This window comes from Grammomys surdaster, unplaced genomic scaffold (genome assembly GCF_004785775.1).
Source record: "Grammomys surdaster isolate TR1022 unplaced genomic scaffold, NIH_TR_1.0 201, whole genome shotgun sequence".
In the NCBI taxonomy this organism is placed as follows: Eukaryota; Metazoa; Chordata; class Mammalia; order Rodentia; family Muridae; genus Grammomys; species Grammomys surdaster.
The window spans coordinates 5037064-5046083 of NW_021604646.1; the positions used below are offsets into that span (position 1 = coordinate 5037064).

The 9020-nt window shown below is 35.0% G+C and overlaps 1 pseudogene; it reads left to right on the top strand.

Annotated features, from left to right (window-relative positions):
* The first annotated feature begins 373 nt into the window (after nucleotides 1-373).
* Nucleotides 374-1970, top strand: LOC114623721 (annotated as a pseudogene).
* Nucleotides 1971-9020: the final 7050 nt, after the last annotated feature.

Below are 9020 nucleotides of genomic sequence, written 5' to 3' on the forward strand. Positions count from 1 at the left end.
CAGAACATGTACAAGGTCCCATAAAAGCAAGAAAACATGGCTAGGGTTATGGTAGACTGGGCTAATTAGGGCTGAGTTTATAATTAGGGTTACAGATGCAGTTCAACAGTGGGGACTCAGATTGCAAAGCTGAAGTGCTGCCTATATACAGATACCTCTGGGAGCAGTGGAATGGGAAGCACATGTATACCTGTGTCGATTTCTGCACCTGGGAATTGGGAGGAGCCTTTTAAGAAAGCCCTGTCAAGAAGGGACAGTAATGGGACCACCCTGTGTACAGTGACCTAACAATGTAAAACCTTGGTAAGCATACCAAGGTTACCTTAGAAGCAGCCCAACAGACTTACTTGTCAGAGACACTAGAGAAGGCAGGATGTTCTCTTGCTGTGTTATGACTACTAGAGGCTCAGGCCTCAAGGAAGACAACAGGAAAGGCCGTGGTGGTGTCTGGAGGCACAGGGTTCACTCTTGCCTTCAAAGCCTGTGGCCATTTTCCCAAAAGGGAAAAACCTTGAGCAAGGGCAGCCAAGGCCAGAACCACACAGACCAGGTAACCCTATTTTGTTGTTGTTGTTGTTTTGGTTTGGTTTTTTTTTCTATGTGTTTCCCAGAGTAATATTTCAGGAAAATTTGGAATGAAAATAACCAATAGACTGTTGCAGACCTGTGCTCATTTGAAACCTTGACCTGTATCTTTCTTCAGGGTGAGAATGCTTCTCCACCACAGGACCTGAGGGAGCACAGTAGAGAGTCACGCATCAGTGCAGAGACTGTGGTAAAGCTGGTGAACAACCTGGTGCCATCTCTACACAAAGGGTCTCCTTCTTTATTCCTACCTGTCTGTCCACATACAGAAGATTTGTCACCCCCGTGGAGGTACTAGGCTTACTGTTCATGAGGTAAGTGTCCATCGTGAGTGTCCATCTCTAAGCCCCATAGTTCTCAGATCCTCTTTTTGGTTCTGGATCTCTGTCTCTGTCTCTGTCTGTCTCTGTCTGTCTCTGTCTGTCTCTGTCTGTCTCTGTCTCTCTCTGTCTCTCTCTGTCTCTCTGTATCTCTCTCAGCCTATTTATTATTTACAGAACCCAGCAGCATGAAGTAAGAGAATGTTCCTTCCAGGCTTGGTCCAAAGGAGTGGGCTGTCAAAAGCTGAGACTCTAAAGGATGGACATTGTACCTTGAAAAAGCACTCTGTCCCTCATTCAATATTTCTGAGAGTTTGATGAATGCACTTCTCTCATATAAAGGATGTTCTAGAATTATTTGGAGTACCTAATAGAGATGTATCCAAAGTAGAGATTCATAAAGGATAATCCAAGCGACCCTGTGACCACTGAGATGTCTGGATAGAGATGATCATGTTCAACTTTGGCACAAACATATTGAAAGCACCTACTGTGTACAGGCAAACTAATAATTCTGAGAGCAACCATTATTGCCAGTATTAGATATGGTGCCTGGGAGTTTACATATAACATTCTGTCTGGTCTTCTCTAGGTACACATACTTTCATCCTCATTCTGAAGAGGATGAACAAGTAAAGAACACCCTCTGTAGCTTCTTGGAAACATGGATGGACAAGAACCCTGAGGATTTTTATGAGCCCTCAGACATGTTCCCTCTGACATGCCTGAAGGCCTACTTAAATGGTCACATGCCACACTCTAATCTTATTCCCTGCGTCAATAGGCTCCTGAACCAGTTGCATGAAGAACAGGTCAAGAAGTCAGATGCCAAAGATGAGGAAGAGTCAGATCTAAGGAGACACATCCTCAGAGCCAGAATTTAAATGTCATAAATCTGTAGGGAAACCAGCCACTCTGGAGCCAGAACAAACTTGTGCACCAGAGCTAGAGAGTACAAAAGCCACCAGAAACTTCTGTGACACATGCGTAGCTACAGCCAGATGTGGCAGAAGCAGTCCAGCCAACACACCTGACAGCAGCTGTGGAACCTGTGTCTCATCATGACTGTAGATAACAGTGTATCTTTCAGTTATTTCCTGTTACCTACAGTGAGTGTATCTATTTAGAAAATGGCCCTGGCACCTCTGTTCATCAATTTGGGTCTGTCCTATATCTGATCTGCTGCTGCTGCCCCTCATCATCAGCCCATGATTTCAATCCAGCAGCAGTCCTAGCCCCACAATAAAAGAATACAAAATGAACATTGTAGAAGCCTATGGGTATTGTAACAAACCAGTAAATCTAGAACATTCCTTTCTTATATCACATTTACAAAGACTCGACCTATGGAAATAAAAAATGTAAATAAATTTGAAATTTTAGAGGAATATTATTGCCTGGTATTGAAATGATCTAAGGAAAAATGAAAGTCCAACCTACAAGGGACAAACCACAAAGCTTAGTTACATAATATGCACATAAACTTCTGTAAAGTAAAATAAATATATAGAACAAGAAAAAAATTTACAAAAGTGCCTGTTAACAGAAAGTCAAACTTACATGACTGACTTTCTCATTTTTCTTGATATAGTAGGCATTCATTTAAGAGTAGTGTGAAAATTTTCTGAATTCAAGCTTCAGTAAAACACTCCATACCCTTCTTATATATTCTATGATAAAAAAGGAAATTAGAGCCTGATTGCATGAGAAGTAGTATCTAAAATACTGCATTTGTCCATCATCCATTCATTTAAATTACTGATAAAATGCAAGATTTTTCTAAATATAAAATGTTGCTAAAGCAGCGAATTGTGAATGCTACCAAGACAGAAGGCATGTGTTGCCTTAATTCTATCAGTGTATTTAGAGTAGGATTCAGGAAATATTCACCCACATTGTGGGTGTTTATTGAAGACTTCTGGAATAGAGTTTTCACATCATTAATCACGTTTGATTATTAAATGTGTGATGATTATTAACTCTGAGAAAATAATAATATAAATATGCACTTTCATGTAATAATTATTATGGATAAATAATTAATTACCTTTATAACCCAAGAGAAACTTTTGGAGGAATGAATTTACAAATGGCTGACCCTAAGGAGATAGTTTCTACTCTTGATTGTGATCCAGTACGCAGGGAAAAAGGCGTCGTTGAATATGATGAAGTCATAAAATCCTATTACCTCAGTGGGTAAAATGTTAAATTTTTTTCTTTGAAGATTATGTTGGTCACGAAGTTCTTCTACCTTTACTGCTGAATGAGAAGATACTTCTTAAAATTTGATTATTAACCTGACTTTTTAAAATGGAAGTTTTATATAGTATCTGTCCAAGACTGTAGCAGAAGATTCACTATTGCAAATGGTAAAATTGAGTAAACGAATAATACAAAACTGTAAAACTCATCACCATTCTTATAGACTTGAAATTCATATGGGAAGATGGTGGCAATATTATTATTGGAAGCATTTTTTCTGGCTATGGATATCTTACCTGCTATCCTTAGTTATATTAATAAAATCATAGGTTCATTTAAAAAAATAACATTTTGTGTTTCTCCCCTAATAATTTAATGAAATTTATGAGATGTTCATTAAAATTAAGGAGTAAAATAATAGTATTCTTTTCTACATAATTAGAAAAACAAAATAATTTTTAGTATATGAAGGAAATATTTATATTCAAATGGATAATTTAGTTTTCTTATGACCACAGATAAGTTGAATGAATTGGGAAAGATTTCTTTTAATCAAAGCCTAACTTACTTGGAAATAAGAATAAATAGGACTTGCAAATATTTCATCACATCATATAATTTTATTCATCAAGATTAAATGCACAGGTGGAGGACAGCCAAAGCCCCCAAGTCCTGAGGAGTTGAAATCTGTAATCAAAAGGTCCATAATTAGTCAGTGTAGTCATAGCAACTCAGTATCCAACCATAGATAGAGAAAATGATGTGCCAGTTCTATGTTCTGAAAGAGTATGTGATCATTCAAAATATTCACATTTAGCTATTTGAGTATTTGTGTACATTTGCATTTGAGCCTATATATTTATCAGTGGTATACCTATGTGAATATAATTATATTATTTGTTTTCTGTAACGTTTACCTGGAAAACTAATCTAGTTTTAAGGCTCTGAAGAAAGCAATACAATGTACTATTTTACTAATTTGATGTATGTTTACATACATATATAACATATTTATAACACATTTATAAAAATTTTTATATGTAGCTGTGGCTTGATGTGTATAGCTTGACACTTAAAATAAGTTGATTTTTCATTTAAATGTCAGCTCATCTCCTTATATCTATGTCATTGGTTTTTAAGTAGGGAAATATTTATTTGGTGGTGATTTATTGTTGTCAATGTGTATGTTCTTGACTTTGGACAATCACTGTGTAAGAAGGAAGCTCCATTAAGATACTACAAATAAAAACGTTGAGCACCATCAGAGCACATGTGGTACACATACTTATTGACTGCTTTGTTGACATTGAATAGATGATTATACATTTCCTGACATTTCTTTATCATAGGAGATAGAGTGATATCACAATGTATATCATGAATGCCAAAAAGTAAGTGAAAGATTTTCTTTCATTATACATTCAGATAGTTCTAAGGAACTCACAATTCTCCTTTATCATTCTAGGAGAGAAATCATGAGTAAACTGAGGCTGATTGCCAATTTCAGAAAGAATACTCTGGTGAGAAAGGCTGATAATAAAGTGTGCATGACTGTGTTAATTGTGTGAAGAAAAGGACAGTGCAATATTAGTTTATGCTTATAAATCTCAGCTGTCACCACCAGGTCCCAGGAAGTAGACAGGTAATTTTAAATTGTGAAAGGAGTCAGAAAAAATGGTCAGAAATGAAACAAGGAAAGTTGGATGATAAACAGTCCCTGTAAACAGCCTGTGCCAAGAGGACAAAGGCATGGCTTTGGCATTTGGAAGGGGAAGACATTACTCAGCCTCAGCCAAGGTATTGTCTTTCCAGAACACTACTCTCCTTACATTTTTTGTAGACTCAGAAGTAGATGTGAAAGTATGAGTTTTTTTCATTTTAGACATAGGATAATCCATATTTTACTTTTTTTCTTCACAATTTGAAACAATTTTTATGGCTTATTAGAAAAAATAATTGACTATGCCTGGTCCTTATTTCTCTCTGTGAACTCAATGGTATGTCCAGGTAAAAATTTAATGTACACTCAAAAGACAGTAGAAGCTCAGTTTTTCCTGCAATGGACAGAGAAATCTGTTCACCAGAAACACAATTTTGTGTCCCCAAAGCTGCAGGATCATTGAAATCAGTTCAGTGGAGGATCTCACAAAGGCTACCTGAAGTCAGGGTCTCATTAGGTACTTCAGACTGTCTAGAAACTTGAGATACAGCCCAGGTTGGCTGCAAATCTTCTTCTACATTACATACTGCATTTTGGGGGACTAACTAACCACTTTGGAATATAAAGAGTATAATAACCACAGAGGACAAGGGTTTCAAAGAAGAGGACTTGATGTGACAGGACAGGGTGTGATGGGTTGGTTTCCAATTCCAACAAAGCAAAGGTAGAAAGAAACCACATAAGGACAAATATTAATTGTATTGCTAATTTTAATACGTTATTGGTTATAAGAGAATTTGATTTGATTCAGAAGAACAAGAACATATTATGAAATGTCTTTAAACAATTCTTCCTACTTGAATATATTGTACATAAATTGACACTGATAAATGGGATAGATACAATATGACCTTAATACTATACATGTGAAAATTGACTTTAACGTTTTGTACAGCCAGAATCATAATATCAGTGTAAATTATGATTGAGTTTGACTAACAGAAATAAATCAAGGATAGCAGCATATTTTGCCCTAAGAATCTAGGGAGCATCCTGCATAGTGGGTGACACACTCTTTAGAGTGAAATATTTTTATGTTTTTCAGAGAGATCAATCATTTAGCACTGTTGTTTGTTTTTAGGGTATGGTTGCTTCTTTCTTTTTCTTTACTCTGATAATTCAGGGTATATTTTCAAGTATAACTTTGATATGGCATTAAGATTTAAGAATGTTAAAAGTACAAATATGACATAAACACTAAACATTTCTTTGATGATACTAATATAAATTTTAAACTAGTACATTAAATAAAAATTTAAATTTGTTGCCAGAGAATAAAATGATATTAAAAACACAATGTGTTTCATATGACCTAATAAAGCCAACTGGGTACAGTGAGTACCCCGACTATTAACATTGACTGTGTGAGAAAGAAAGATTCACTTATTTAAATATTTTGTGCTAAATCCCCAATGATGTAGATCTAATGAGAACATGACCTGTAATATAAATGGAAATCTACTTATCTTAAATATGATGTCATGCAGAAGTCACAGTTTCATAAAAACTTTTTATTCTTAATTTCCCACCTAAATTTCCTCTCCTAAGCTTACATTGATATGATAATTATTATATTCAGCAGGAACGTTTACTTACTAGGTCTTCTTTCTTTTTTGTCCTATTTTTTCTTTTTTGTTGTTGCAGTTTTGTTTCTTACAATCACTGTATTTTTCATTCGAGTGGAGTATTAGACTGGGATAGAATTTGCTACTAAGATGAGCAGGTCATGCCAAGGTGAATCTTTGCTATGATAGTTGGTACTTCTTTCAATTAAATTCCATTCACTTTTCCTCATCATCCTCTTTTATTTTCCTTCACCTTTCCTGGTTCTCATCTATTACTACCATTCAGAATCACAAGAAAGCCTTACTAGAAAATCAGTGTTGCCTGTGTATTGATTCACTACATAGCTGTAAACTTATGAGGTAGCAATCCTTACTACATAATAGAAATGCAAATAGGAAGGAAAGACTAAAAGAGTTATCTCAAAACCACCTGTCACATATATGATGATGTTAGTTAAAAATTTCCCACTGACTGAAAAAAAAACATCCAGAGTGTCTTTTCCCTATTTATTCATTCATATGCTTGCTACTTAATATCTTAACATCTGAAACCCTTGCTAAAATTTGTGTGGTTTCAGTCTCTGTAGATTTATAATGTGGTAAGATTAGGAAGCACTTTGGGATCTCTGTGTGACTAACCATATGCCTTAGGAAAGGGATCATGAGAATACAAAGTCACTACTGAGGCAACTGAAAAGGAAAACCACACATTCAACTTGTAAGTACTTATTGAGATGTCCTAGAAATTCAATTTATGCTTGACATAATTCTAGCAGGGCAATATGAAGCAAGACATATCTTATTTATATCATATGAGTCTCTCCAGCAGCTTCTTCTAAAAATTCACACATAAAATTTGAAGACTTCCTGTCAGATGAGTTTTCAAAATAAATGTCTTATTTTTATGTCTCCAACCTAAAAGTTATAGCACCGTAAGGAACCTGGAAGACATCCGAATATGAAAGTTAATAGCATAATAAATACTATGCAAAATGGTTACAATTCTGCAAATTCAGAGAACAAATTTCTTAAGAAATTGAGGGGTTTTTTTTCCAGCAAAGTATTGGGTGGAAAGAGAAAATGATTTAGGGATAGAAAAAGAAAATTAAATAAACAAAACAGGAATCCCACTGTAGTCTCTGCTACTTACAGGAGATTCTGCTCAAGTCCTCTTCCCTGTAAATCTTAAGCAGAAGGGACTACATCCTTTTTTTTTCTAATTTATCACTGTCTCAATAAAATAGTTTGCTTATATTTAAATCCAGAACACTATAATTAAAAATAACTGGATCCACTTGATAACAATTAGTGGCTCAATGTGTGAGTAACATCTCCACCAAATTTAAAGTCCTGAATATCTTTATCTCTTATAAGACTTATTTATACCTACTTTTTCAATATGCTCTTACTTTGCTGGTTGGTACCACAGAAAATTATTTACCTGTAGTTATTCATCCCAAATCAATAAGTTATTCCCATGAATGAAAACCTTAGTTTGCTTCTTTTGCTCAGCCTAAACATCTCAAAACTCCTTCCTATATCCAGTAGTTGCAATTTTCCATTATATTCCTTGAGACTGCTGTGTCATATTCTGATACCTTGAGAACAAATAGATATTTTTCTCTTTTGCCTGTTGATGGACACAGAGTTTTTCCATTCACTGTGAGTTTTGTGAATGAACTTGTTCTAGAAACTTATGTATACGTTTTTGTGTGAACATATTTTCTTTTCACCTGTGTTAATAATTAAGGTTGGAGCATCTGATAGCTTATAGGCAATGTTTTAACTTCCATCATAATTTTTTAACTGAAAATAATAGGAGGAAATTCTCTGAAATAATTGGTGAAAATGGGCTAAGATATTATTTTGATATTTTGCAATATCTGGTCAATAAGTTGCTGCCAATTTTTTAGCCAAATATTTCATCATGGAGCTTGTCATTTAACTGCTCATAATCAAGGATGAATCTGCTATTCTTAAAAAGCTTTGTGATTCAGGACATCTTTTCTCATATCTTCTACATTTTCTAGGTAATAGTCTTTTATTTTTATTTTCAATAATGATCTGAGCATTTTCTAGTGAATAGTCATGTTCTGCTTTTCCTGTTGCATTGAGCTATTCTCATTATGAGGTAAAATCACCCTGGCATGTGCAGCTGTGACCAGCTCTGAGTCCTCCGTTGAACTCAAGTCTATGACTCTCTAAAAGCAAAAACTCAGACTGGTAAAATATACTCTTATTTATCCTTAGTGAAAAGGTATTTTATTAGGTAAGGGGTTGCTGCCACAGGCAGTGATGCCAGCGTCTAATTTTCTTTTGTAAGATGATTGGGATATACTTCATCAGATGGTTTTGTTAAAATCAAAAGAGGAAAAAGAAGTCACTCATATTTCCCAGCTATCTTACTTCATTTTTTTCTTTTTTGGAAGAGAAGTGGTAATCAGGCAGAACAGCATATCAAAGTGACCATGTCACCGCTCAGATAAGTTTTCAGTTTGACGGTTAGCTACAGTTTTTAATTTTCTAAGCAAATAAATGTATTCAGACACTTTATTTATACTATATGTGACCATCGTTAGCATCACATTTTAGTAATCAGAGTGCTTGCTTTTTCTTCTAGAAATCTGA